Raw genomic sequence first — 15,021 nt, forward strand, 5'->3', positions numbered from 1 at the left:
GAAACGTCGATTCTCCTGTTCCCTAGATGCTGCCTGACCTGCTGCGCTTTTCCAGCAACACATTTCCAGCTATGATTTTCAGCCCCTCAGAAGTAGTTTAGATTAGATTCCCTACAGTGTAGAAACAGGCCCTTCGGCCCAACCAGTCCACACTGACCCTCCGAAGAGTAACCCAACCAGACCCACTTCCCTCTGACTAATGCACCTAACACTATGGACAATTTAGCATGGCCAATTCATCTGACCTGCACATCTTTGGACTGTGGGAGGAAACCCACGCAGACACAGGGAGAATGTGCAAACTGCACACAGACAGTTGCCCAAGGCTGGAATCGAACCTGAGATCCTGGTGCTGGGAGGCAGCTGTGCTAACCACTGAGCCACCATGCCATCCATAGTAGTATCCATGTAACAGTTGACCCCCTAAATTTAACCTTAAAAAGTAGTAAAAAAAAATTGACTATCACTTGAGTATATACGGTATAAATGAATTAATGTCCACTGCTTCTTTGCTTTACGCTTTCTCACCTTATGAAAGGTTTCATATGAACGCTCCACTTTTGGATAGTGAGTAAAACCTGTATCAGTACAATACACCACAGTCACAAGCCCTTCTTATTTTGTTTAGGCACCCCCGTCAAGCCTGTACCAATTCTTAATCCTTACTTGGACTTGCTATTTATTGCCCATGTGCGGTTTCTATCCCTCTGTTCACCTCCTGTTCATGTGCCTATCAAGATACACCTTAAAAGTTGCTAAGGTGTCTGCTTCCACCACCCATCACCCCTCTGTGTGATAAACCTTCCCCTCCACTTCTCCCCTAGAATGTCCTCCTTTCGCCTTGAACCTGTGCCCTCTTGTAGTTGACCTTTTCACCCTGGAGAATAAAAATACCTCTGAGTATCATGGAATCCCTACAGTGTGGAAAAGACCATTTGGCGCAAAATGTGTACACTGACCCTCTGAAGAGTAAACAACACAGACTCACTCCCCTACTCCTATTGCTCAACATTAGTCCTTGACTAAAGCATCCTCTCCCAGAGCATCCACATCCTTCTGGTAGCGTGGTGACCAGAACTGCATGCAATATTCCGAATGTGGCTGGAATAAATAGCTGTAACATAACTTGTCAACTCTTATACTCGGAAGGCAAGCATGCTGTGTGCCTTCGTGACCACCGTACCCACCTCTGTTTCCACTTTCAGGGATCTGTATGTCCAGATCCCTCTGCATGCCAGTCATTTATTGTCACTTATTGTACAATTCTTGTATTTCCTTCTCTTCCTTTCTCCGTGGTGTCTGTATCCAGCTTCCCCTTAATTCTACTCCCCTCTTCATCTCTTTGCCCCCTCCTTACGCTCCACACATCAGCATATCATAAGACCATAGGACCTGAAATTAGGCCATTCAACCCACTGAGTCTACTCTGCCATTCAATCGTGGCTGTTAAGTTTCTCAAGCCCATTCTCCCCATTACCTTTGATCCACTTGATACTCAAGAACATTTCTATCTCCACCCTTAAATATGCTCAATGACCTGGTCTCTACAGCCTTCTGTGGTAGCGAATTCCATAGATACACCACTCTCTGGATGAAGAAGTATCTCCTTATCTCCCAACTAAAGTGTTTTCCCTTTATTCTAAGGCTGTGCCCTTGGGTCCTAGTCTCTGCTATCAATGGAAACATCTTCCCAACATCCACTCTGTCCAGGCTGTTCAATATACTGTAGGTTTCAATTGAAACCCCCCTCATCCTTCTAAACTCCATTGAGTATAGTCCCAGAGTCCTCAGAAGTTCCTCATATGTTAAACTTTTCATTCCTGGGACCATTCTCGTGAACCACCTCTGAACACTCTTCTGGGCCAACACATTCTTGCTAATAGGAGGCCCAAAACTAAGCACAATGCTCCAAATGTGGCCTTACTAGAGCCATACAGAGTCTCAGAAGTACATCCCTGCTTTTGTATTCAAGTCCTGTCAAAATAAATGCCATCATTGCATTTGCCTTCCTAACTACTGACTCAGCCTGTAAGTTTATCTTGAGAAAATCCTGAACTTGAACTCCCAAGTCTCTTTGCACTTCGGATTTCTGCATTTTCTCTCCATATTCTCTCCATAATCCTTCTGTTCCAATGGTGACTGTTTGGTGTCAGGGCAGCACCAGTGATTTCCTGACATGTGGATTGTATTTGGGGATACCAAGGAATGTCAGGAACTGCCAGTATCTTAGGAGCAATCATTATTCCTGGCAGAGGCAGAGAGGAATGTGGTGTGGTCCTGTAAACTCCAGAACTTTGATAACTTCATGAGTCAGCAATAACTATTTCTGGACCAATAAACACAAGGTCCAACGAGAAATTGCTACAAGGGAGTTAACAAACAACATACGTGAGCCATCACTGGGAAGAAGGGGGCAAAACAACCAGCTGTTTCTTTGGACAGATGGGATAATGGTGTTTAATAACTGTGTGACAAAAGGTCAATTAATTCTGCCTGTAGCAGGAATGCCCTGACATAAAGGAGTTAACTGCAGGACGTGCTGTTTCAAACAGGCGGCAAACCCTCAAGGATAAGAAGGTAAGCTACACACGTGAGGTCTCCAGAAGTGTGGTTCTATTTCTGCATCGTCAGGATCAATTTCACAAGACTAGAAATAGGCCATCCACAACTTACAGTCTGTCCTCGACTGTGTACATATTTGAATGTAAGTTTCAGAAAGATATCTGCAGCTTTTCTATAAAGTTGAACTTGCTTTCATGATGTTTCTGAATATATCATTTTAGCTACTCTCAATTTTAAAGACCAGTCATTTCTTGTACAGCCGTGTCTACCAGTTAGAGTCATCAACATCCATTCTCTTTCTAGAAGGGTTTGATACAGCGATCAAAGAGGATTTGAGGCACCCGAAAGGACAGGGAGTGGGTGGGAGAGAAGGAGACAGAATGGACGGAGGGGCAGAGTGTGAGGGGGTGAGAGAGATAATTGACAGGGGGACAGAGGGTGGGTGGATGAGAAAGACTGGGGGGAACAGAGGGTGATGGGAAAGGATAAGATTGTGGGGACCGAGGGTGAGGGAAAGAGAAAGACTGGTGGGCAAAGGTGGGGAGGAAGAGAATGCAGGGCAGAGGGCTGGAGGTTGAGAGAGAATAGAAGGGGGACAGTTGGTGGGGAGAGATTGGACAGGGGCAGAGGGTGGGGGGGGGGGGGGGGGTAAAGACTGCCCAAATCCCACCTTCCCAGGCCCGGTGTTGATATCTCACGAACTGGAATCCACTCCCCCCACAGCAGACTTGGAGCAATCATTTCTCAATATACATGTGACGAAGGCAGTAGAATCAAGTAATTCTGACAGGCCATTCGGCCCATCGAATTCACACTGACCTTCCAAACAGCATTTTCCAGACCCACCTGCTGACCCTACAGCCCTGCAGTTCCTCATGGCTAACCCACTCTAATCTACACACTTCAGCATGGCCGATCCCCCCTAAACTGCAGGTCTTTGGACTGTGGGAGGAAACCAGAGCACTCGCAGGTAACCCACACAGACACAAGGAGGAGGACGTGCCAAAGTCCACACAGACAGTTGCCCAAGGATGGAATCAAACATGGACCATTGGCACTGTGAGGCAGCAGTACTAACCACTGAGCCACTGTGCCGTCCAGAGTTAGCTTCTAACTTTTCACGCACCCTCAGCAGAGGCTCTCTCCTGACTTTTGTGGACCACGCCTGCTGTAACCTCCATTTCCCACATCTTCAGCCCGGAGCACATTGGTTCCCGAATCCTGGTACCAGATAGACACCGATGTCATCTGGCCTCCTGTTACCAACTGCAATCCCTGTCACTATTCTGTGTCTTACCACCACCTCCCCAACCCAGCCGGTTCGCTCCTCCTCCCCTTGCAGCCCTCTCTCAGATCCCCTTTACCTGCCTGACTCAATCAGAAGGGTCTGTCTGGAGAGGAATGACCAACTCCTAGAATAAAATGTCTGATTATCTTTATCCCCAACGGTCTGCAGCCTGGCTTCCAGCTCCATCTCTCTGAGCCGAATGTCTGCCAGCATGTGTTTGCCCTGCATCATAGCATCCAGAACCTCTCACCTTCTGCAAATCAAAAGGCAAGTTCCACCTTACACTCTCCAACATGTGTTGTGTAACTGCTTAATCGTATCTGGTGGCCGAGCAGAGGCCAAGTTCAATTTGGCTATTGATACCCAAGTTTGAGGATGGCCTCAAACGAATCTTGGGTTCATGTCACATTACAGGTGACTCCACTACACTATACAGTCCCTCACTCTTTCTCTCTTTCATACACACACACACACAACCCCTCTCTCATATATTAGATTAGATTACCTTCAGTGTGGAAACAAGCCATTTGGTCCAACAAGTCCACACCGACCCTGCGAAGAGTAGCCCACCCAAACCAATTTCCCTACCCTATATTTATCCCTGACTAATACTTCTAACACTACAGGCAATTTAGCTTGGCCAATTCACTTGACCTGCACATCTTTGGATTGTTGGAGGAAACCCGAGCACGCAGAGGAAACCCACACAGAGATGGGGAAAATGTCTGTGTGGAGTTTGCACGGTCTCCCAAGGAATTGAACCTGGGTCCCTGGCACGGTGAAGCAACAGTGCTAACCACTGAGCCACTGTGCTGCCCTCATACACACACACTCTCTCTCAGAAACACAAACTCACAGTCTTATACTCCATCACACACACACTTTACTAAGCATACACACACACACACTCATAAATACACACATATACACACAAATCAATAGGGTGAATTTGCCGAATTATATTTGCAGATACATTCCATTTTGCTCAAAAGGTGCACAATCTGCAGGCAGTCAATGCATGTAATATTTTATAAATTCCTATTTTCTAAATAGAACCAGTCTGACTCAAGTTTGGGATTCTGACAGACTTGAACCTCACACCTTTCATGCATTATCTGAGCTGTCACTTGTTTTTATAAAACCTTAAGTTATCTCGAGGATGTGACTTAAAAGTAGTTCTGGGATTTGCATATTAACGAACCAAAACCTGCAGCCCATTCTAAAAGATGAAAGACTTAACAGCAATCTTGGTTTGTTCAATATATCATTTCAGTTGCATGACACTGATCTTTTGCTATAAATTCTGTGTCTTATGATCCTGCTCCATAGCTATCTGATGAAGGAGCAGCGCTACAAAAGCTAGTGCTTCCAAATAAACCTGTTGGACTATAATTTGGTATTGTGTTATTTTTAACGTTGTTTCTCATGAACACAGCCACAACACTTCCGGCTGCTGCCAGTAAACATTACAATGCTGATGAAACGATGCAGTACCTGCAGAGATGAAAATCTTAACAGTTTCTAACGATACTCGCTACTGATTCACTGCTCCTTCTGATACACAACTTTGGCAACTTAGTGCTGGAAGCCGAGTGAGCAGCTTTAAAACAGAAACCTGTTGGATTTTATATCTTTCAATGTCTGAGTCCGAATTCAGGTAACCTTTATTGCGACCCAACTTTGGTACAGCTTCAGATCTCCCCAGCAAAAAAAATTACAAAAAGTAGCTTTTCTTTTCTTCAACAGCTGAAGCTCAAAGCACACACACACACCCGACCTCTCCTGCCACCACAGTTGCTTTACTATTGGTAAGCACTGAGGTGTCCCTTTGTAACTGGATCCTTGGTAAGTCTTAACCTGTAGGAAGTTATGCCCCACTCAGCAATTTCAACCCATATACTGTATCCAAGTAAGTTTCTCCCCACTCATTTTCTGGGGATGCGGGTGGGGACAGGGTGTTTAAAGTCGACCACATTGCTGAGAGTCTGGAGTCATGTGTAGGCAAGACCGGGTAAAATATGCATCTGGGACGACTGAGTGAATCCTTTCCCACAACAGCAGTTTCCTTCCCTAAAAAAATCATGAGTGAATCAGGTGGGGATGTTTTCCCCCTGAAAATGGTTTCATCATTAGATTCTGAACTCCAGATTTCTGACCAAATTCCAATTCCCCCCAAACTGAGTAACTGGTTTCAAGCATTTTTCACAGTCAGTGCACTGAATCTCCCTCACTTGGGTGTCTCCGTATTCTTCCTGCCAAAGTGTCCAAAATCTCTCAAGCAGACAAAAGCAAACATTTCTTCTCAATTGGAATGGTTGCTGATATTCAAGTCCCAATGAATCAAGTGGCTCTGTCAGAAGTTGATGTATCAGTTGCTTTCAGATTTCTTTCTACATGTCTTCCTGCAAAAATAAATTCACAAAATACGTGATCACAGTCAATACTGTTAAATGAACATAACAGAGGTGACAATTCCTGTAGTTTGCCAGATGCCTGATCACATATTATCCAGGACACAGGAACCCGAAAACCCTCATGCTGCCAGATAGCCTTTAGTGTGTATAGAGGAAATCTTCATTTCGGTGACAATAACCTGGAACAAGCTGCCTACAAAGGTTAAAAGCAAATGACTGCAGATGCTGGAATTTGAAACCAAAAGAGAAAATGCTGGAAAATCTCAGCAGGTCTGGCAGCATCTGTAAGGAGAGAAAAGAGCTGACGTTTCGAGTCTAACTGACTTTGACAAAGGGTCAGTTAGATTCAAAACGTCAGCTCTTTTCTCTCCTTACAGATGCTGCCAGACCTGCTGAGATTTTCCAGCATTTTCTCTTTTGGTTTCTGCCGACAAAGACACTGGAAATGGAGCTGAATCAAGGACAATGAAAATGAAATGTCAAGGCTACTTGAGAAAAGCAAACCAGTAAAGTTGCTGAATGACTTCTTGCTGTTCTATTAAATAAAAAAATGACAAGAAACACAGGATATAACTTCAGTGCTAGATTAAAATGTGAAAAATAATAGCCATAAAACTTTTATAACAGCGAATAATATCAGATATACACCATATGAAGCAACATATGTCTACATTTTATATCAACGTGCCAATCCCTTAGATTCTGCTCCATCCCATGTGTAACTACCCTTTTAATTCTGAACATGAGGAAAGAAGCGATCTTTTTCCACAATGCAAACCGTATTTAAATAAACGTGCCAAACTGAGGAGAAAAAATTAATATACCATTAAGAAGGACAGAGAGCATCTGACACCTTTGTAGAGTCTGCACCCTCCCTCGATTCAGTCCAGATGCTTCAAGTGAATAATGTTTCCCCCCCCCACTCCCCCCTCCTTCCCAGGATGAGGAATGGAAAGGGCGAAGACATTGCTTTGCTCCCACGATTTCTCCATGATGTGGGAATCTTTGTCTCTCGCCAGCTTTGACAATTTGTTGAAAGACCACTCACGTATGGAACGTGTTCCATCTATTGCTGCTGCGAATGGGGTGTTGCTATTTCAGGCTGTGTATCCACTTAAAGCTCTTCCCACAGTCAGTTCATTGGGACACACTCACTCAGGTCTGTGTGCCTCAGTCTCACTAATGTTTGAAACCTTTCGAAGCAGACAGGACCAATCCCCCCTAAACTGCAGATCTTTGAACCAATACAATCAGCAGTTGGAACAAGCCCTCATTCTATAAACTCCACCCCACTTTCATCTCCTGCAAAGTCAACAAGTTAACCACAGAATGAGAAAGTAAATGGAAAAGGAGAGGGTGAGAAAAGAGTGTGCGGTACTCACAGATATCATACAGAGGAAGGAAGTAGCAGTCTGGGGTGAAGCTCAATCTTCATTCAGAGAGAGGGGTGCAGCAGCAGCAGCTTCAGGAGCTCATGGTCCAACTTCTGCAATCAGACAATAGGGGGTTCTGATTGACAGGAAGACCTAACAGCCTTCCGGTCCTCCAGGGATTCCAATTGATCAATCTCTAGGCACAGCTCACAATGGTCTTTATGATGCAAGGGCGGTTGACCAATGTGAGACAGGCAGTTTAGAACACATGGACATCACTGGCTGGCACTGCAGCTCCAAGGCCTCCAAGTATCTTCCACTCCCGGGGTCCCCACTGGTACCCCTCCAATGACACACTCATTCACTTGGCTGAACTGGTTCTCACCCTCAATTCGTTCCCGTATACATGCTGAGCCCTGTGGCTATGTGGTTGGCACTGCTGCCTCGCAGTGCCAGGGTCCCGGGTTTAATGCCAGCCTTGGATGGCTGTCTGTGTGGAATTTGCACATTCTCCCTGTGTCTGTGTGGGTTTCTTCCGGGTGCTCCGGTTTCTTCCCACAGTCCAAAGATGTGTAGGTCAGGTGAATTGGCCATGCTAAATTGCCCATAGTGTTAGGTGCATTAGTCAGAGGGATATTGATTTAGGTGGTTTATTCTTCGTAGGATTGGTGTGGACTTATTGGGCCTGTTTCCACACTCTAGAAAATTGAATCATCTCCTGATTGTCTCCAGCCTTAATTTAAAACATCCACTTGTTGAAACTTTTCCTTCTTTTGAAAATGAAGCATTCAGTCTTCATAGTCGATATAATGCGGATGAGTGACTTGCGCCATCCTAAACCGGGTCCCATCCCAGGGACTAGAATAATGTTAATGAAGCATGCCCCTGACTGCAAGACCAAACGGCTAAATTTGCTCAATATGTCCAGTGTGATACGGATGCAAATGCGGTGGTTTTCTTTTGGGATGGCCAGAACCAGACTGAACCATGATGCAAGTTACAAGTAAAACAAATTATATTCAGCATCCTCGTGATCCCAAATGCCGTATGCCAGCCCTGATAGGGTTGATTGGAACCAGGATACCCACTGGGGGCGTAACCTTCTCATATACCTACCCGACGACCATGACTGGACAACGTTTTCCCGAGGGGACCCTGAAAATGGGGACAGGCAGGCCCCAATATTTCACCTTTGTGAATGGCAACAAGACATCAAAAAAAAACTCAGGGGCAAATGCCTGGCCCTTGCTTTAATTGTTGAAATTTGGCCAATGGGGAGTAGTGTGTCTTTAATGTTACCTCGGAGCTAACGTTGGGAATCGACAGGCTTTCATCCTATCAAAAGGAAAATCTACTAATATACTAATATACACTGACTCTTCATTGTGCTTTTAATATGATCCACAATTTTGGAGCCTTGTGGGAACATTGAAGATTTTTAACTCCAAAGGGAGTTATAGTATTATTACTATAAAGGGGGGCTGCATTATTTGTCTAATCAATCTGACAGTTATCAAGATATCTGGCTCATGCTGATGAAAATGATACTGTTTATAAAGTGATGGGCAAGTATATGCAGCTGCCAAGCAGTTAGCCTTACAACTCAAACTTCTGATCCTATAGGGTCCCGAACAAAACCCGTTTAGACACAGTATAAGGTATGCCAGACCTGGGTAAGGTACAAAATCACGGGGGAATGATACTGTCTATTCAGTGACAATTCACAATGTAGAGGTTGATTTCTCTATTGCTTACTGACTGTAATCATACAGGTTTAGTGTTTGGATTGTTTTCAATATTGTTTAGAAATTTGGAAGTAATTTTCAAATTTCCATTTTTGAAATAATTACAGGCACTTTATATTACCATATACTACTGACTGAATTATCAAGTGATTTGATTTCATACATAGACGCTAAGCCTAAATGTCTTTGCTTTGTGTATGAAGCTTATAAGAATGCACACTGGTTGATTTGATTTATTTTTGGATTGGGCTGTGAGATCCAATAAGGAGTGTCTGTCTGAGCTATTATCTTCACTCAGATATTTAATACTGAACAGTGATGGTTTATCATTTTAAAGACTGCACCAATGTCTAAATTATAGACTTAGCTCAATATTAGAAAAACATCAGTGTGGTTGGAAAGCTTTGTGTTGTGTTATCATAATTTGGGGATAGCATTGCCCTCCAGCCAATATTCATCGCCAACTTTTCTGCTCAAAATCACCATATGGTTTCTGTACTTAATTCTAAACACTGTTAAGTACGGCTGTACATCAGGCCATTTGATTGGTCACAAGTTTAATGTATGTTTTTAAAAAGAATACAATATATTGCAGAACTAATCTAAATTTTAGGTAATATCGATGTTTTCACTCGCAAAACTTCGAAGAGTATTACGTCCTAGAAAAGCTAGATTTCTAGAAGTAGGCTTGGGCTCCTTCATATAAAGTAAACAAAAAATGGGTAGGAAGGGAATCTCTAGTGCAGAGTTTAAAATGCGAGCCTTTTGCCGGTGTAGGCATTATATTTACTCCAGTGGGCTACTTGAGTTTGATTAATTTGAGAATTATTTATTTCAAAATTGCTCTTAGGGCTTCCAGCCTGCAAAGAGCACAGATTGTGGCCTCAAATAGGATTCTCCCGCGATACTCAAACCAGAATATGGGTGACCCCCTACAAGATTAGTTTGTGTTACTTTGCTGCTGCCTATTTAAATTGATTATATGTATTTTGTTTATACTTATATACAAGGAGGAAATAGAGTCATAGAGATGTACAGCATGGAAACAGACCCTTCGGTCCATCCCGTCCATGCCGACCAGATATCCCAACGCAATCTAGTCCCACCTGCCAGCACCCGTCCCTCCAAACCCTTCCTATACATATATCCATCCAAATGCCTCTTAAATGTTGCAATTGTACCAGCCCCCACCACATCCTCTGGCAGCTCATTCCATATACGTACCACCCTCTGCGTGACAAAGTTGCCCCTTCTAAATCCTTTCTGAACCCTTTCAAGTTTCACAACATCTTTCCGATAGGAAGGAGACCAGAACTGCATGCAATATTCCAACAGTGGCCTAACCAATGTCCTGTACAGCCGCAACATGACCTCCCAACTCCTGTACTCAATACTCTGACCAATAAAGGAAAGCATACCAAACACCTTCTTCACTATCCTATCTACCTGCGACTCCACTATACATTATTACAATGAACACTCCATGGTCTCCAAACTTGCAAGGGGCGGAAGATGACAAAGATCAAACTTGCCAGCATTGGTGTACAAGAAGGGACAGTTTACCTGTGTGATCCTGAGCAAACAGAGACTGTACTAACTTTGCCAGGAAGATGTCCTTGTGTGCCGAGAGACTGAATGTTACCAAGAATGACTATTTCAGTGGTCAACTGCATCAAAAAGATTAACAGTTCATTTACAGAACAAGTCTAAATGGTCTTTACCCTGTAAGGGTGTTGTGTGGCAGTTTGATTACACTTGTACTATGGGCATCCCTGGTAAGCCTTGTCCTCTTTCAGATAGATCACGTAGTAAAAGAGACAAAGGGCGGATGTTATCTTTCACTAACAATTTGTTTCTAGAAACCCATAATAAAATATTTGGAGAGGATGAAGTAGTTTGTTACGCCCTTATTTTAGCAAGAGACTGCCTGACCCCTTTTATCCTTCCAAGCCCTAACATGGTGGTATAGAATAGTTCTAAAGTATTTACATGATTATGGACTTCCTCCAATAAATCCGCAATATCCTATCCAAATTGCTACAATGGAAAGGGATGGGGGTGTGCTTATGTAAGAGTGTCTAAAATTCTCCCCTGTGCTATGATAAAATGTATCAGTTGTCACTGCTTCCCTGAAGGATCTTGCATCTCATGTGTATGCCTTAAGGAGGAATGCGTCTCTATTACCACTGGTATTCAAATCCTTTGTGGGTGGGTAACAACACTCACCTTCATTATGATACCCCTAATGGCACTAATATTTTCCCAGTTATTGGATGGGTAGAACCATTCTGGGATGTCGACCACATCTTTTATCAAGAGACCCACCTCATTCAACTAAATCATTTCAGCCTTTACGTTTGGGACCAAACTATGTAATCATGGATTACCCAGATACTCCAGGAAATCACAGAGAGGCGCACTTCTTATTGGGAAGGTCCCTCCATTATCTCTACTAAACCTGGATATTATGTTTTCAGTTATAATAACGCATCTAACTAACTACCTTGTCCTGAATAGAGTAAGTACTCCTCATGCTGTAGCTGTAGGAACACTATTTCCAACTGCTGTTTCCTGTCCAATTACCTGGCAACGAGATCATAATTCCCCTTTCAAATGTTCAGTTCCTCTGATTTTTGTGCAGAATGGAAGAATCCAAAGGTTCTATCGAAAAGTAAAATTCACTCATTGGCATATGCAGCCCTTAGTGTTCTTTCAGGAATTATTGGTCATCAAAACTGTAATTATCTGATTTGCGGACTCACGATTTTGGGAAGTGAGACAACTGCTGCCCTAATAGAAGTTAGGGACATGCTTTCAGAATTGCACCTATTTATCCAACAACACCCCTATGCCCTCGATTACAAACTTGTGAAGGAAGGTGGAGTGTGCGCCATAGTCAAAGGAAAGTGCATCATGGAGGTCACTAATCTTATCAAAATCATTACTAGACATATAGATAACATCCATACTTTTGTCGACCAAGTGTATGAAAGTGCAGGATGGGGAGATTGGGATTTGGCTCATGGTACAACTAGCTAATCAATATGCCTATGTTTGTGAAGAACTTTGACCCCTCAAGAGGGGGCTTTTGGTTTGAGATCTGTCAAAAGAATCAATGAATACGGTCAATTAAAAAAGCAAGGGTTATTAGTTAATTGAATTAAGGTACCTTGACGCAATTCTATCCAGCAACACAGAGCTTCAGAGCTTCTGTGTTCCATGGTGAAGTTGCACAATTACATTTGAAAATTACACATTATTTATGTTTTTTCAGAGATAGTACAGCCTTAGTTACAAGAAAAGACCAATCTCATAATAAGGTGACATGATTTACAGCAGGTTAATCCAATGATATTTCATGGGAAAAACTTTCTTATTTACAAGAAAAGTCCAATCAACTGTAATATGGTGACATGATTGACAACAGGCTAATCCAATGGTATTCCTTGGAAACGAAATCTTATTTACATAAATTGTCACGCCATGTATCAGTTCAAGGTTAGTTGGAATGGTCAATTAATGTGTCAGTATTCATTTTATGAAAACACTATTGTCCTCTAATCTTTGAATTTCAGCATAATTCTGCAAATCAGCAGTACAGGTTCACAGAGTTCAATCACTATTCTCAGCCATTTTTTAGTATTCTTTTAAATTGAAAAACCATTTTGTGGTTAATAAAAATCTACATATACTTGTTGCCTAAATTCAAATTTTAGCTCTTCATATGCTACTATTGGTTTAGTTGGTCTTTTTGTTGGTATTGCTATTGTTAAGTGTATTATTGCTAAAATATTAGTTTCTCTTGACAACATTGGTTCCACCCAGAAAATACTTGTTCTCCACTTAGATGATGATGATGAAGCATTATCATCTGCTCCTGGTTCCTCTTTGGAGGAAGAGAAAATATTGCTGTCTTTTGCTGCCATTGAATTGGATTAATTTGATCCATGCCTTTATGGTTTTGTCATAGAATGACAAAAGAGAGGAATGAGGATCTAAAATTTGAATTTAGGCTGTTGTCAGAAGCAACAAGTATATGTTGATTTTTATCAACTACAAAATGGCTGCAAGTAATGATTTGATTCTGTGAACTTGAACTGATGTTTTGATAAGTTGGTTGTATTTAGAGATAGGAGAGAACAATGGATTTTTCATGATATGAATCATAAGACAGTGATTTGGTATTCGAACTAACCTTGAACTGCTTGCATGGAATGGTGCTCTATGTAAATTAAGAACCCTTTCCCAGGGAATATCATTAGATTAACCTGCTGTAAATCATGTCACCTTACTATATGTGATTGGTCTTTTCTTGTAATTAAGGCTGCACTATCTCTTTAAAAAAAACATAAATAATGTGTAATTTTCAAATGTAATTGCACCATTTCTCCACAGAACACAGAAGCTTTAACCTATGTGTTGTTTTCCCTTGCGCACCAGACCTTGTAGACTTCTAGTAAAGCATGAGAGGCATAGATAGAGTAAATAGACAAGACTTTTTCCTTGGGATAGGGAGTCCAGAACTAGAGGGTAATAGGTTTAGAGTGAGGGTGGGGAGGTGGAGATTTAAAAGGGACCTAGAGGGCAACCTTTTCATGCAGAAGTTGATGTCTGTAAGCTGCCACAGGAAATGATGGATGCTGGTACATTTACGGCATTTAAAAGGCATCTGGATGGGTGTTTGAATAGGAAGGGTTCAGAAGGATATGGGCCAAGTGCTGACAAATGGAACTAGATCGATTTAGGCATGGAAGAGATTGACCGAAGGGTCTGTTTCTGTGCTGAATATCTCTGACTTTGGCTTTCCACTAACGTTTGCTACGTCTGTATGTTCAGTTTCTCTCTGGTGTCTGTGTTAATGGCTGATGTCTTCTTTCCCCCCCTACTTCCCGGGGGATGTTAATATAAGAGCAGAGGGAGAGTGAGAGAGATGGTGTTTTCAATTTTGTGGAATAATAAAAGAAAAGAACATTCCCCCGAAATTAGAATTGCTTGTTCTGAATTTCTACCCTGGACTGACACTAGTGACTTTTGTAATCTCTTTTTACAGAGTATTTGATGATCTGAGGATGGAAGTTTCAAAATTAACAGATGAAGGGCTTATGCCTGAAACGTCGACGCTCCTGCTCCTCAGATGCTGCCTGACCTGCGTGCTTTTCCAGTGCCACACTTTTCGATATTGACTCTCCCCTGTCTGCAGTCCTCACCTTGAAGTCAATATCTGACAGTCACTCAATCCATTGGGACCGCAACAATTTTCAACTGTGATTCTGTGAGAAGGAGCAAAGCTTTTTGGTTCCTGTTGAGTATGTTTTCAGCATCAGTGCGACTGTATAACAGACCCTAGTGTTGCAGCGCACTGAGTGTGGAGCCTGAAACAGTTATACTGCCTGGAAAGAGGATTTCATGGCTGGGAGGGGCTGTACACTTATTTGTGTGCGGCTGAAGCTTCAGCCATGGAGAAACCAGAGGAATTCCGCCCTGGAGAAACCGTGGAAGTGTGGCAATTGTGGGAGAGGCTTCCATGCCCCATCTGCCCTGGAGATTCATCGGCGCAGCCACACAGGGAGAGGCCATTCATCTGCCCCAAGTGTGGAAAGGCCTTCAGCAATTCCTCTGCCGTGCTGAGGCACCAGCGG

The 15,021-nt window shown here is 42.8% G+C and overlaps 1 protein-coding gene across 1 annotated transcript in view; it reads left to right on the forward strand.

Moving 5' to 3' along the window:
* Nucleotides 1-14,544, forward strand: part of LOC122543532 (gastrula zinc finger protein XlCGF7.1-like) — a 25,229-nt gene extending 10,685 nt beyond the window's left edge. The window contains exon 3 of the transcript XR_006310078.1: nt 14,433-14,544. The gene's annotated coding sequence lies outside the window, so the exon portion shown is untranslated. The remainder of the gene's footprint in view (nt 1-14,432) is intronic.
* The last annotated feature ends 477 nt before the right edge of the window (nt 14,545-15,021 follow it).

Source organism: Chiloscyllium plagiosum, chromosome 44 (assembly GCF_004010195.1).
Source record: "Chiloscyllium plagiosum isolate BGI_BamShark_2017 chromosome 44, ASM401019v2, whole genome shotgun sequence".
In the NCBI taxonomy this organism is placed as follows: Eukaryota; Metazoa; Chordata; class Chondrichthyes; order Orectolobiformes; family Hemiscylliidae; genus Chiloscyllium; species Chiloscyllium plagiosum.